Source organism: Neofelis nebulosa, chromosome 6, assembly GCF_028018385.1.
Source record: "Neofelis nebulosa isolate mNeoNeb1 chromosome 6, mNeoNeb1.pri, whole genome shotgun sequence".
In the NCBI taxonomy this organism is placed as follows: domain Eukaryota; kingdom Metazoa; phylum Chordata; class Mammalia; order Carnivora; family Felidae; genus Neofelis; species Neofelis nebulosa.
This window is the reverse complement of record NC_080787.1, coordinates 52799749-52813899: the sequence shown is the minus strand read 5'-3', so window position 1 is coordinate 52813899 and position 14151 is coordinate 52799749. Positions and strand designations below refer to the sequence as shown.

General features: G+C 37.9%; 1 protein-coding gene across 2 annotated transcripts in view; it reads left to right on the top strand.

Annotated features, from left to right (window-relative positions):
* Nucleotides 1-14151, top strand: part of PKHD1 (PKHD1 ciliary IPT domain containing fibrocystin/polyductin) — a 473171-nt gene that overhangs the window by 379661 nt on the left and 79359 nt on the right. The window contains exon 60 of one of the 2 annotated variants that reach the window (XR_009263031.1): nt 2440-2566. The exons of the other annotated variant lie outside the window; for it this stretch is intronic. The gene's annotated coding sequence lies outside the window, so the exon portion shown is untranslated. The remainder of the gene's footprint in view (nt 1-2439; nt 2567-14151) is intronic. 2 annotated transcript variants of the gene reach the window in all.

Below are 14151 nucleotides of genomic sequence, written 5' to 3'. Positions count from 1 at the left end.
ATGAAATTAGAATTAAAGCTCAGCTTCCTGTGAGTACCCAACACTGATTGAACTGAGACCAGGTTCTTCTAAAATATCTTTAGCTAATATTTCCTATGCACATCTTTATGTTGATTACTCATGCAGTTAATTATTATTATAACAGCTCTTACCAAATATACGTTGAACTAATGAATGTGACTCTGGACCTTGTGGCTGCCCAAAAGCATAGAGTCCATTTCATAGTTACCATAGACACAAAAAAAGAATTAAATAAGTAGTTCAGGGGCATTAGAACTCACCTGACAAATTAGATAATACAATATTAGAAGATCTTATAGTTTAAAAACAACATTTTATTATTTTTTTTTTTAATTTTTATTTTTTGAGAGAGAAACAGAGTGCAAGCAGGGGAGGGGCAGAGAGAGAGAGACACAGAATCTGAACTGTCAGCACAGAGCCCAATGTGGGGCCTGAACCCACAAACTGTGAGATCATGACCTGAGCTGAAGTAGGATGCTTAGCTGACTGAATCACCCAGGTTGGTGCCCCTTATGTGGTTTCAAATGTGTGATATCAAAGTACTTCCTACAAAACACTTTATTGGAAAATAATGTTATTTTTTAATTGGAGAGATAGTTGCTTTATAGTAAGCATGTACTATCTTACAACAGTTGATAAAGATATTTTTTAATAAAGGCATTCTGGCATTCTTAGATTGAAACTGCCAGCCTAGAGTACCAAGTGCTGGTGAAGATGTGGAACAAATGGAATTCTCATACACTGTTGGTAGGAGTGCAAAATAACTGATATTCTGGAAAACAGTTTGGCAGGGCTTTTTTTTTTTTTTTGTATAGTTTATTTATTTTTGGGGGGAGGAGAGAGAGCATGCGTGTGCGGGAGGGGCAGAGAGTGAGGGAGAGAGAGAGGGTCCCGAGCAGGCTCCGCACTGTTAGCACAGAGCCTTATGCAGGGCTTGGACCCATGAACCGTGAGATCATGACTTGAGCTGAAATGAAGAGTCGAAGGCTTAACTGACTGAGCCACGCAGGTGCCCCAATTTGGCAGGGTTTTTTTTCTTATAGAGTTACGCATTTACTTAACATATTCCCCAGCAATCCTACTTCTGGTTACTTACCCTAGAGAAATGAAAATTTATGTTCACACTAAATCCCATAGGCAAATGTTCAGAGCAGCTTTATTTGTGGAAGTCAAAAACTACAAACAACCCAGTGCCCTTCAACAGTGGTATGGATAAACAAGCTATGGTAAGTGCATACCATGTGATACTACTCAGTAAAAAGGAACAAACTATCAATATGTATTGATATTGATAGTGTAGAATAGGTAATTCTCAAAGACATGTGGGAGTGACACACCATATGAAAAGGATACATATTGTATGATTTCAGCCACGTGACATTTTCAAAAAGACAAAACCATAAAACCAGTGAAGAGGTTAGTGATTGCCAAAGGTATGGGCATGGTGATAATATTGCTATAAAGTTGTAGCACAGGGAGTTTTGAGGCATAAAGGAATTGTCTTGTATCTTCATTGTGGATACATTATTGAACCCCACATAAATGAGCACCAAAAGAAAAAAAAAACACCGTATGATATTTAAAAAATACAATAAAGTCTCTCAGCCTGTAAGATTTAGATAATTATTTAAGCAACTGAGACTTACTTACAATCAGGTGGTAACTTCTTTGGCACATAGCAACTGGAAGACCATGGGTTTTGAAAGCCATGGGATAGTTTTTGGAGCAGTGAAAAGGTATAAATTCACCTATAGTATTTTTATTTTATTTTATTATTATTTTTTAAATTAAATTCTATGCCCAGTGTGGGGCTTGAACTCACAACCCTGAGATCAACAGTCACATGTTATATCGACTGAGCCATCCAGGAGCCCCTAGTATAATTTTTTCAAAAAGACATAAAATACTATTTTTGAGAAGGGAACTCCTATAATTATTCAAAATTTGAAGCAGAAGGGCACCTGGGTGGCTCAGTTGGTTAAGCAAGCATCTGACTCTTGATTTTGACCTAGGTCATGATCTCACACTTCGTAGGTTTGATCCCCATGTCAGGCTCTGTGTTGACAGTGTGGAAACTGTTTGGGGTTCTCTCTCTCTCCCTCTCTCTCTGTTCCTCCCCCACTTGGGCACTCACTCTCTCACTGTCTCAAAACAAATATATAAAATTAAAAAATTTTAAATAAAAATACAAATTTTGAAGCAGAGTCTTGGAATCTTGTTTGAACCCATCATTTTGTTGTTCATTTATGTAGATTCCCCCCTCTGGTGTTTATTCTGGCATTAATGAACATACCAGAATTTGAAAGAAAGATTAGAAATAGCCTTGCTTTAAGGGACATGAATATTGATATGCCAGGAAAACTTAGGCAGTTTTCTCACTGCTGAGATTTTCTTTTCTTTTTCTTTTTCCCCACCCAGTCTGGAGACCAATGGAAACCATGTATTTACTAAATGATTGATGTTTGTGCTCCTTAAGAACCATGGGAATTACCATCCTAGATCACATCATTAGTCTGCCTAGTCTAACATCTTGCTTCTGGCTGAGGTAATTATCTGATGCTTTTGAGGGACATTTAAATCTTCCTTATAAACCATTGACCATTGTTTCACATAGTGTTGATTCTCATTGCTGAGATATAGGTGAGAAACCTGGGCTAAAGAGAAACAAAGTAATACAACTAAGTTCTTTTATATTCTTAAAAGCTAAGTTTATTTTGACCATTTGATGCTACTGGTTAGATCACAAATAATAGGAATGTTGTGATACACTTGATCTAATTCTCAAGGATTTGATTTTCTGTTCTGCTATGAGGCTGTGAGAATTGGTAGATAAAAAATCCATCTCACCTAATGGGTTTAATATATGTTAGAAGTCCCATATTGTATAAGAGAAAAAGGAAATGAGCCTCTCTACATTTGTAAGATGACTGTTCAGTGCTTTTTGTGTTATGGTCTCAGAACAAATTACTCCCAAAATCTTCCCCAGAGTTCTCAAACTGGTAACTCTTCATTTACTTTTTGCCATTTTCTTTCTAATATAATGCTTTGATTCCTTAAGAATGGGACATTTTAATTGGCCAATATAATTTGATCCTTTTCTACCTGCCTATCCCCTAGGTAGATGTTACGTTTGTTGGCATTGCTTTAGAACCGGCAAATTTATTTAGCATGTACAGCTTCTTAATGAAGATTTTTTTTTTAAATGAATGCCAGGTGAGAGACAAACTTCTGCAAACATTCAGGGGTTGGAATTTAGGCATTCTACTCAATGAGAATATTTGTTGTTGTTATTTATAAGCAGAGTTCTAACTGAAGTTTTGTTTTTGTTTGTTTGTTTTAAGTTTGTTTACTTAGAGAGAGAGAAAGAGAGCACGAGCAGGGGAGGGACAGAAAGAGAGGAAGGTAGAGAGAATCTCACCCAAAAAGGCTCTGTACTGTCAGTGGGGAGCCTGATGCAGGGCTCAAACCCATGAACCTTGAGATCATGACCTGAGCCAAAATCAGGAGTAGAAATTAAGAGTAGGAGGCCACCCAGGTGCCTCCTAGCTGAAGTTTTTAATTGGTAAGAAGGCACCTATGTTACAAGACAGTAAATAGCCTAAGGACCAGGTATGTAGAGAATACTTCTACAGTAGTGTGTTCTCAACTGACATAACTTTGTCCCCCCCCCCCCCCCTGCTGGGGACATTTGGAAAATCTGGAGACATCTTTGTGTGACAACTGGAGGCTGGGGGGAGTGTACTTACTGGCATTTAGTAGGTAGAGACCAGGGATGCTGCTAAATATCCTGCAGTGCACAGGTCAGACTCTACAACAAATAATTTATTCAGTCCAATATGTCATTAGTGCCAAGGTTGAGAAACCCCACTCTATAAAGCAAAGAAAACGTGTGCTTTTAGCATGGAGCACAGTGCCTGAGACGTGGTAGGTACAGAATATGGATTGAAGAGATTTTCATTAGGGACTTCTCAGATCAGACTTAGAGCATAGAGGGAGAGTATTTATTATTGTAATCAAGCAAATTGCAAAGCAATGTTAATCTAATACGAAATCACAAATTTCATGATATGCATTACAATTATTTTGCAGCATGTTTGTTTAGCCACACATGGAGCACAGCTCCTTAAGAGGACTGTTACCAGTATCAGGTTTTAACCTGGGCGAGTATGCATTGTTTTCCTCTCCTCTCTGTTAGAGTTAGTTTTCAAGGATCAGTCATCAGTTTTTCCCCCTCTCTTACTATCAATGGCACACAGTTTCTGGGACCCATGTCCTACCAGCTGGGATTCTCTTGCTCCCATGACAGTTCTCCAGAGCTGTGGGCTGCAGTTCTCGGTTTCACCTATAATCGTCTAGTTTGCTAATCCTCTCTTCAGCTGTTTGATCTTTAAACTTGAAGCATTTTGGAGCAGAAAATTTTGTTGATTTGCCTCTCTCTCTCTGTCTCTGAATTCTGGATCTGGAAAATAAACTCTTTATAATAAGATAGTAAATAGTAGGTTCTCTGGACCAGAACATGATTTTACATAAATAATCAGCTGGGGGCAGAGTGCATAGGGGGCAGGATTGAATATCTCAGTCCTTGGTTTGGGACTAAAGAAACCACTTTTTATCACATTTGGGCAGATTTTTGCTTAGTGAAGGGGTGCTTATGATGGCTTTCATGAATCTTGCTGTGCTGCTCGTGAGAGCTAGCCTTCTAAAATTTTTAGCCCCATTTCCCCTTTTCTTGGGGATCAATAATGCATCTGTGGGCCACAAACCAGAAACCATTCTTGGCTTAGTGTGTCCATCACTGTCAAATTCTTAAAGCAGGCTTCAGTTCAGCCTTCAGGATGCTAAGGGTCTGCAGACTAGGGAAGAACCCCTTACTAAAAGTCACACTGCTTGAAACTTGGTGCTTATAATTCCTTTACTCATAGACTTCTAAATCCACTGGAGAGTTTAAAAGTTCAAACTTGTAAATAGAAACTGGGAATGCTAGCTTATTTTATGAAACAAGTTTTCATCAAAATTCAAATAAGGATAACAGATTCTTTCTTCTTCTGTAGGAATAGAGGATATTTGGGGGAACCCAAAAGTGGGAGAGGTTGTTTTTCCAAGAACCAAAAGCCATCAAAGGCAAACTTTTCCAATTTCACAATTTCACTTTGGGATTGTGCCATTTTCCTTCTACTCTTCACATCCAGATGTACAGCAGATACAAGATAGTAAGGCAGGAAGGAGAAGGAATTAAGATTTCCATTCTAGAGTTCACTGTTACATAATAGAATCTTATACACATTACAGTGTCCACAAAAGCGAGGAATTTATAATTAATGTACTTCTCAGAGATCTCCACATATATCCATAGTGTTATTATTTTAAACCAATGATGTTAAATGGCCACCAGTTATCAACATCGCAGCCTAGGGGAAAAATGTTCTGAGTATTGATTTCTGAGACTCCAGTAAATGCAGCATTGGCTCAAGCTGAAGATCTATAGAAAGGAACGGTAAAACTAGGTGGAATAGGTAAAAGTTATTCCTTGATCACCGCAAATCTAATGGATTATAAATTTCAAGATTTCCTATTATATCCTTTTTTTTTGGCAAGTTGGTCTTTCTTTATGTTTCAGAAATAACAGTATTAAATGCTGTAGAGAAAGGTTAGAGGGTTGAGATTGAGGTTGCATTAAAAAGACGAGTTAAAAGCTTTAATTTATACTTGAGAATAACAAGATATGAAAGGATTTTGTGAAAATCCTTTGTTCATTAGATAATGTTTATTTAACAAGAAATGAGTGTTTTCACTGAGATTAAACCGAGGATTTTATTGGAAAGACTTTAAGAAGTAAGGTCTCTGTTCTTTAAACCCTGCTGATTTAAAGAAATATCACTAAATACTTTTAAGTCCATTTTTATTCAGTTCTGTCTACTTGCCATTGGTTATATAGACTTAGAACCTTAAATCATATTCTTTTATTCTTCATTTTCTGTTTTAAAATTTTGGCAAGCTTGTTTTCTTTGTGCTTGTTGTTATCTGAAGGCCTCTGCAGAATTTTCTTGTGTAGTCGGTACTGTCGGAAGAAACCATGAGGTCATTGCCAGTGGGGAAGCTGTTAGCTAAATCTCCTGAGGCAACAGTGTGGTGGTGCAGCTGAATTGCATCTTCCGTGGGTCTAAAGTGATGTGAACATACTGCCTGTTTGCCCAGGACAACCCACGTCCACGCTTGCTGCCCCAGCATACTTGTAAATATAGCCTCTCTCAAAAGTGTCTTGGTGTGAACAATAAATTACATGGCCATTCCAAACTTAGAAGGCTATATGGAGAGAGTAGTCATGGTTCAAGTGGTTCTTATTTTCGATGGTAGAGGTAGTATGTAGCTTGTAAAAAGATCAGCAGAATTAGATGATCCAGGATGAAACAGAATATGGTAGGTTTCTGGGGGGACTGAGAAGGAAAACATTTGCAGAAGCCAAAACAGGGAGAAGGAGAAAGAAAAAAGTAAGCATCATAATAGCAGGGCTATTAATTACTGGGGCAAAGCCAGGTGGTTTGGTGCTGCTAGTGAGGGAAGGGATGGTGGAAACTAGCACTCCATGCAACTTGAAGAAACACAACAAAGTGCTTTCATAGCAAGAGAGTATAGCATAGAGGTCACGGACATGGGCTTTGGAACAGACTGCCTAGTGTTCGCTTTCCTCAAGCTACTTAAAAACGGAAAAGATGCTTAAACCATATATGCCTCATTTTCCTCATCTGTAAAATGGGAATAAGAATAATACCTATGCCACAGAGTTACTATGAAGATTAAATGAGTTAACGCTTATAAAGCAGTGTTTATCACATTGTAAGCATTTCATCCACACAGTCTGCTATTGTTATTATTGTTGTTATTGTTTTCAGTGAGCAAAGGAGGTAATGGCTATACCACTGTTGCTTAGTACCTTAAATGAAACTGCCCATATGTGTCCTGGATGCAGTATCGCACACTGAACAGCTCTGCAACCCCATGGGCTAGGTGGGATTCCTCTCTCTATCATTTATTTGTTAGAAAATTGTTGAACTTCTCTTTAGTTTGTCTCTGCATTTTTAGATGGAGAGAAAAAATAGCATAGACTTTTAGGTTAGACTTGTTACAGTCCTTGTAAAACCACTCCATGCAGTCTTAGGCACATGCTCAGTGCTTAAATGTTAGAAGCTGTTCTGTTGGAACCTCTTCCAATAAGTTCCTATAAATGATAAGGGACAAGTAAGCTAGTGACTTTCTAGGTCCCCTAAATGTAATCATTTCTTAAGTAGTTAGGTAGGTATGAACACATAGTCCCTATTGAAGCATGGAGTGGCTGCAGGATAGTGTGTTTGAGGTGTGTGTGAAATTCCTTGAAAGAGAGGGTAGGTGACACTACAATTTTATCATTCAGGAGAGATAATGAGTTTAGGGTCCATTAGCACAAGAATCCATCTGTCTCTTTCTCTCTCATGCTCTCTGTCTGTCTCTCTATTATCTTTCTCTGTCTCTATTGTCTGTCTCTCCCTCTTTCTTGTGTATATGAGCTTGTCCAGAGGGAATATGTGTTAGGAAAAGAAGGCAAAGAACTGAATCCTGAAGAACACCTTCCCTTAAAGGTTGGATGAAAGAGGGCTCCCCAACAAAACAATAACAGTTAAGGAATAACAGGGTTTAGAGAGAAACAGGAGATAATGATGTCCTAGAAATTAAGGTGAGAGAGCACCTTAAGAACCCTAATAACAAATGCTATAATTATGGGAAATATAATTAAATCAGCAAAAAAAGCAATTGAGCCTTGGAACTAGACCTGAAGCTTAGGCTACTAATAGCTTTACTGGGAATAGTATTGGTAGAGTGACTGGGGCAACATGTAGACTACAGTAGATTGAGACCTGTATAAAAGATGAGAAAAACTAAATAATAAGTAATATAAATCAAAAGAAAAAAGAAAACCTATCTTTTCAAGGAATTTGAGAGTAAAGGGAAAAGAGGAAAGGCAGTGTTTATCATATGGGAAATTTACACAGGCTTTTAGTTTATGGGAAGAAGTTTGAAGATCTAAGAAACAGAGAATGATTGATGAGTCTAATTTGTGGTGTTTGAGCAGGAGGAGACAGGGATGAGATCACCCTTGTAGAGGTTAGCTTGGGAAATAGGAAAGATATCCATTTCTGTGAGTCAGATGAGAAGGAGATAAAAAAGAATGAATATTTGAAAAGTTTAGAAATAAAAGTATGATCATGAATTCTCTGTGTCCCCAAATCTATTTATGAAGTTGATGACTTGGTCATACAGGTAGAAAGATAGGGAACACCAAAGACTTAAACAGAAGAAAACTTCTACTAGAGGTGAATGGAAGAGGGGTTCATTAACATTGAAGGCCTGATTGAGGTTGGAGGTCAAGTATTTGTGATAGCACCAAATGACACAGTTTTCAGATATAGGTGGTTTTACTCTTTTCAGCTATGTGATTTTCTATAGAGTTCTTGAACTTCCTGGGAGCAAAAGTGATGGAAGTGAATGCATAGCTTTGTCAGAGTCAGGGATTTTATATGTGGACATGAGTGATGAATGAGAGATGAGAGATGGGGAGGTCAGAGAATGCTAATGAAAGAGAGGGTCAAGGCAGGATGGAAGGAAGTAGCCTTTAGGTGAGTAATGGAAGGAAGTCAGGAGAGGGAATAGATGCAGCAGAATCATAAATAAAAGGAGACTTTTTTTAATTGAAAAGCAGGAGGTTTGGCTGGAGGATGAGTTTTTTTAAGATGTCAGAGATGGAGGGGTCCTTAGAAATGAAAGGGCTGGGGTCCAGCCATTAGAGTGGAGACTAGTGGGATGGTCTCTGAGTGATCAAATCCTTTTTGTGCTGAATGTTTAAAGGGACCTCAATGATGACTTATTTAGTCCCAGATAATTTTTAAGTTTATCATTTAAACTCCAAGTAAGTTGGGAGTTCTGAGAGCCAAGGCAACTTGTTTAAGAACAGTGGATTTTGGCAAAAGTGCTAGTAGAACCCAAGTGCCCTTGTTTCCATACGGGGCTGTGTTTAATAAACCACCTGGTGATATACTCAACACACTGTAAAGGAGGACACATAAGGCAAAATGACTCTAGATAGCATAGAGATTAATGAATCAATAGGCACACTTTCTGCACACTTCATCAAATAAATCCATGGTGTCAAATCCTGGCAGCCTATTGTGACCGATGACTTGTATATCAGAGAGAAAATGTAATCCTGGTGACATGTGACATAAAAAGGTCACATTGCCTAGCACCAGCCCTTGCTTAAGTCTAGCTAATTAGTGGTGCTTTTTGGTTAATTCAAGTGGATGGACCTCAAGGCAATACTATTTATAGAATTCAGCCTGATATTTTAATTACCCTCTATGTTATAATTAAAAACCGTTTTGAGTATTAATCCACATAGTTTTAAAATATAAAATAATTTCAGGGTCACAGAGATTACAGAATCAAGCCCTGGCTGAATTTTTCACTCATTAAGTCCATCCACTATTTGGGTGACTATTGGGTAAATCATTAATTTTATAGCTAACATAAAGACCATCATGTTGTGGCAGAATATTGGACTAAGATGTGAGGAGAAATATTATTTTTGATTAATTCACTCTATCTTTAGGCAAGTACTAAACTATCTAAAACTGTTTTCTCATCAAGCAAATGTAAATACCACCTCCCATACCTATCTTGTTGCTGTGAAGGGCAAATGGTGGCAGGTAAAATGGTAGCAAAATTCATGGATTGGTGACTAAAATAGGGCTTCAGATGCTGACTCTGCCGTTGAATAAATAGGTGTCTATGGTTATTTAACCTCTCTGTGCATCAGTTTCTTCATCTGTAAAATATAAGTAAAGATACTATCCTTCATGTTGTTGTTAAAATGCAATGCATACAATATATCTGTTACATAAAGGATCTATATTCACATATAATAGCAAGAGTTAAAATTGTCTGGATATTAAAAGGTACCATACAAATGTAAAGTTTCCTTCTCGGGCGCCTGGGTGGCTTAGTCAGTTAGGAGTCCGACTTCCACTCACGTCAGGATCTTATGGTTTGTGGGTTTGAGCCCCGCATCGGGCTCTGTGCTGACAGCTCAGAGCCTGGAGCCTGCTTCAGATTCTGTGTTTCCCTCTTCTCTGCTCCTCCCCTGCTTGCACTCTATCTCTCTCCCTCAAAAATGAATAAACATTAAAAAAATTAAAAATTTTTTTTTCTTCTTTTACCTTCTAATTCTTGTTGAAATCTTGTTGCATTTCAGGCAATCTGATGAAATTGTACACCTAACTTAGTGACCTTCTTGCCTTGTGTATAATTCATTCCTCTCTGTGGAGGAAGCACTGGAAATACTTTCATCTGCTTCTTCCTTGTTTCTGTTTGTCCCTCTCCTTCTCATTCACTTTTTACAATGAGATATCTTATGTCTTCAGTTGTGGTATTAGAATTTCAGGAAGCTAAGAACATCTGCTTTTCTGAAAACCAAAGGAAAATAAAGTATTTGAGAAAATACTGACACCAGAAAGATATGGTAGCCTTGACACTCAGTCATTCTTAGAAAACATTTTTAGGAAGATTTACTTATAGAGTTTAAATATATATCTTCTATGTGAAAAGGAAATTCAGTTACAAATGAACAGATCATGAACATTCAGTATTTATTGAGTGTGGACTGTGTTTCTGGTACTCTTCTAGTTATTTGGGTTATATAAGTGTATAACTAGACAAAGATCCCTGTCCTTATGGAGCTTACATTTTAGAGGAGAGAGATACTAAGCGACACCTATAACAAATAAGTAGATTATCTACCAGGTTGGAAAGTGATAAATGCTATGGACAAAATTTTTAAATGTAGAGCGTTGTAAGAGACAATGAGAACATGCATGTGGATAGGCTGATCGAGGTGAACGTCACTGAGGAGGAAACATGAGCTAAGTGGAAAGAATTGTGGAAATGAGCCACATGATTATCTGGAAGAAGAGTGGAGACATATGCACTGGTAGCGGCCCCAGATGGGGTGAATGGTCTGAGAAGAGTGACCAAAAGAAGTAGCAGAAAATTCTGGGTCGTAAGGCACTCTGATTCTTTGCAAAGAAGTCCAGCTTTTATGTGTTTCTAAAGATCACCAAGTCTAATTCCCTGAACATACAAAGTAAAAGGGCAATTATCCTTTCTTACAAGGAGAGCATAAATCAGTGGTTCAAAAGACATTTTACCTTGAATCTCTAATGCCTTCCTAAATTCAGATGAGGTAAGATTTAGGTGTTGTCAGCCAAAGCTGCCATCTATCTGGAACAACACTTTGAATTTTAGAGTAAATTGTATAATGGGTCTTGTCAGCCAGTGATCATGACTTTCAACATTACAGCAAATTATGGAATAAATTTAGGGAGCCAGAGATCAGCACAGGAGGAATGTTAGAAAAATCTTTTTAGAATATTAAAAAGTATCAGATGTGGATTGGTGGATAGCATTTGGATAGAATTCTGGATATTGGACTCTGGCTAGAATTTTGGGTATGTGAACAAGGAGAGCTCATGTAACACATAAGAGGTGTTTGCATAGCAGATATAGTGACATTTGTCCTGACAGCAAGCTTGTTGAGACTCCGCTATATATACCACCCCTCACCCCAGTAGACTAACTCATCATTGCACATTTCTACTGAGTCCTTACATGACTTCATAATCCTTTCTAGGACAGTACTTTGGCAGCCACTGCCACCAGCCCTTGAAATAAAACCTTTCTGCCATTGATGTTAGCTAGAAGAAAGAAGTTACTTTGGAGAATAGTTAGGGGAGAATAGTTGCACAAAGTACAGGGGAGCCATTGGCAAAGGATCTTGGGTCATAATGTGAACCATGTACCACAGGTTGATAGAAATGTGGAACAGGATCTGTGTGGTGAGGTAATAAAAGTAAAGACTCTTAGAAGCACTGAGATACAGCAGTGAAAATTTTCACATTTTATAGGAGCAGTAAAAATTCTTTTATTTTTTCTTTACCTTGTTTCATAATATGAGAGCAAGTATGCCCTCAATGAAATTGACAATGGGAAAATTTTAAACAAATAAAAGGAAATACTTCTATTCTTCCCATATAATCAGTCCATAGACTTTTCTGTGGAGGGAGGTCATGGAGTCAAATGTTGAAGAGGAAAAGAAAAGAGAGGAAAATCTGGTTAACTTTATGACCAATAATAACATTGTAATTATGCTCTAAGATAAGAATAATGAGGTTGAAGCTTTGGGGCATAAAATGATCGTCTCAGAGGATATGGAAGGAATTCTCCCACTCTTACCCCTAACAATTTGAATGGCACCAAAGAATTGGCCAGATGCATGATGGGGTATAGTTTTTCTCAGGAGGCAGCCTCTATTAACCTGTAAAACCATTCTTGAAAGACTGGTGGCTAGTTTTATCTGGAAAATCCTACATTTCAGGAGAAATCAGCCTTAATTCCAAGCAAAAAGAATTTTGTAGTTGCTGGAATGATAAAAGTCCCCAATGATGGATGTGGTCTAATTTTGCTTTTGACTCAGTGTGTGAATTTCTCTTAAAATAATATTCATATAACTAACTTAGTGTATTGTGCTGGATGGAAATTGGCCTTTGACACAGAGCAGGTCCAACAGAAAGCACATGAGCTATCCCTAAGGAATTATAAATAGGCTCTTGACCTTTTGCCACTCTTTCTTCAAAGTTTAAACCAGGTGCTTATAGCTTCTGACTTTCTTTCCTGGCATGCTGTTTGTATTCTTGTCTTCCAGAACTTAGGGTAACTTTGAATTTTCACTGTCTTTAAGGGCTACCCAAATTAGTTTTGAGCTGGCCATCTAGTGATCACCTAGAGGGCAAACTCATCTGTGGCCAGTTCTCAGTGAACTTTGAAGAGAGGGCAACAATACTCTCCCTAAATGGAGTTTCCTTAAATGATAAGTATAGTCTAGGTCAGAAAGTCAGGATATCCAGCCTTTCCTGTTAATACCTCTTCTAAACCAACTGGGACCTTAGCCTTGTTTGTTCTCTATATCTGTGTACTTATTCATTTCTTTATTCATATAAAACATGGATATTGTGTGACACAGAGTAATTAACTCCAGTTAGCAGATAATGCCCAAATCTCTGTTGTTCAACAAAAGGAAAAAACAAATTTTTTTTCACTCACATCTCAGCCTAAAGAAGGCTAGGTGGCTCCCCTGGCAGTTGTGCTCCTGGTGATGATTCTGAGATCTAGGCTGCTTCTACTCTGGCTCTGCCATTTGAGGGTCCTTTATGTCCAGCTTCAAGTCCGGTTTCCTTATTTGGAAAATAGAAGCGATAAAAACACACCACAGCTGGGTGTGATGACTACGTAAAATAAGACACGTTGAATGGCTCTCACAGTACCTGGTGCATAGGACCCACTCATAAAATGTTGATGTTTCTTCCCTTTGACTGTACCAGGCACTGAGACAGGAGCAAGACATACTAAGATGAATAAGGCAGATATCTGTACTCAGATTTCTCTTGAGTTCACTATCTGAAAACAAGGCATTTTTTTTAAAACTAGAAACTTGACTCTAAGTACGTTCCATGAAGACAAGCATTGTGATTTTCCTTTTATTTTTAACTACATATTCCCAGGGTCTAAGTCACAATCAGGATAATGGTAAATGCTCAAAACATAGTGTTAAATCAGCGCTTAATACGTCAGAACTATACAATGAAGAAACTAGAAAATGATACTCATTTCCTGTTTTTTCTCATCACCACCACCCCCTGAATTTACAAAGATTAAAAATAATAACTCATTGGATCACTGTTGCCTTCCTGATTCTATACCAGACTTCATCCAATTGATACTCATTGTGAAGTATCCCTGCATATAAACCATAGTACATAGCTGTTAAAAACTTTTAAATCTTATATATGGTTGAGCATAACTAAAATTTTGCTTAATCAGTTATTCTTTTTTTTTAAACCATTCTTTTTTATTTTTTAATGTTTATTCATTTTTGAAAGACAGAGAGAGACAGAGCACAAGTAGGGATGGGGCAGAGAGAAGGGAGGACACAGAATCTGAAGCAGGCTTCAGGCTCTGAGCTGTCAGTACAGAGCCCGATGCGGGGCTTGT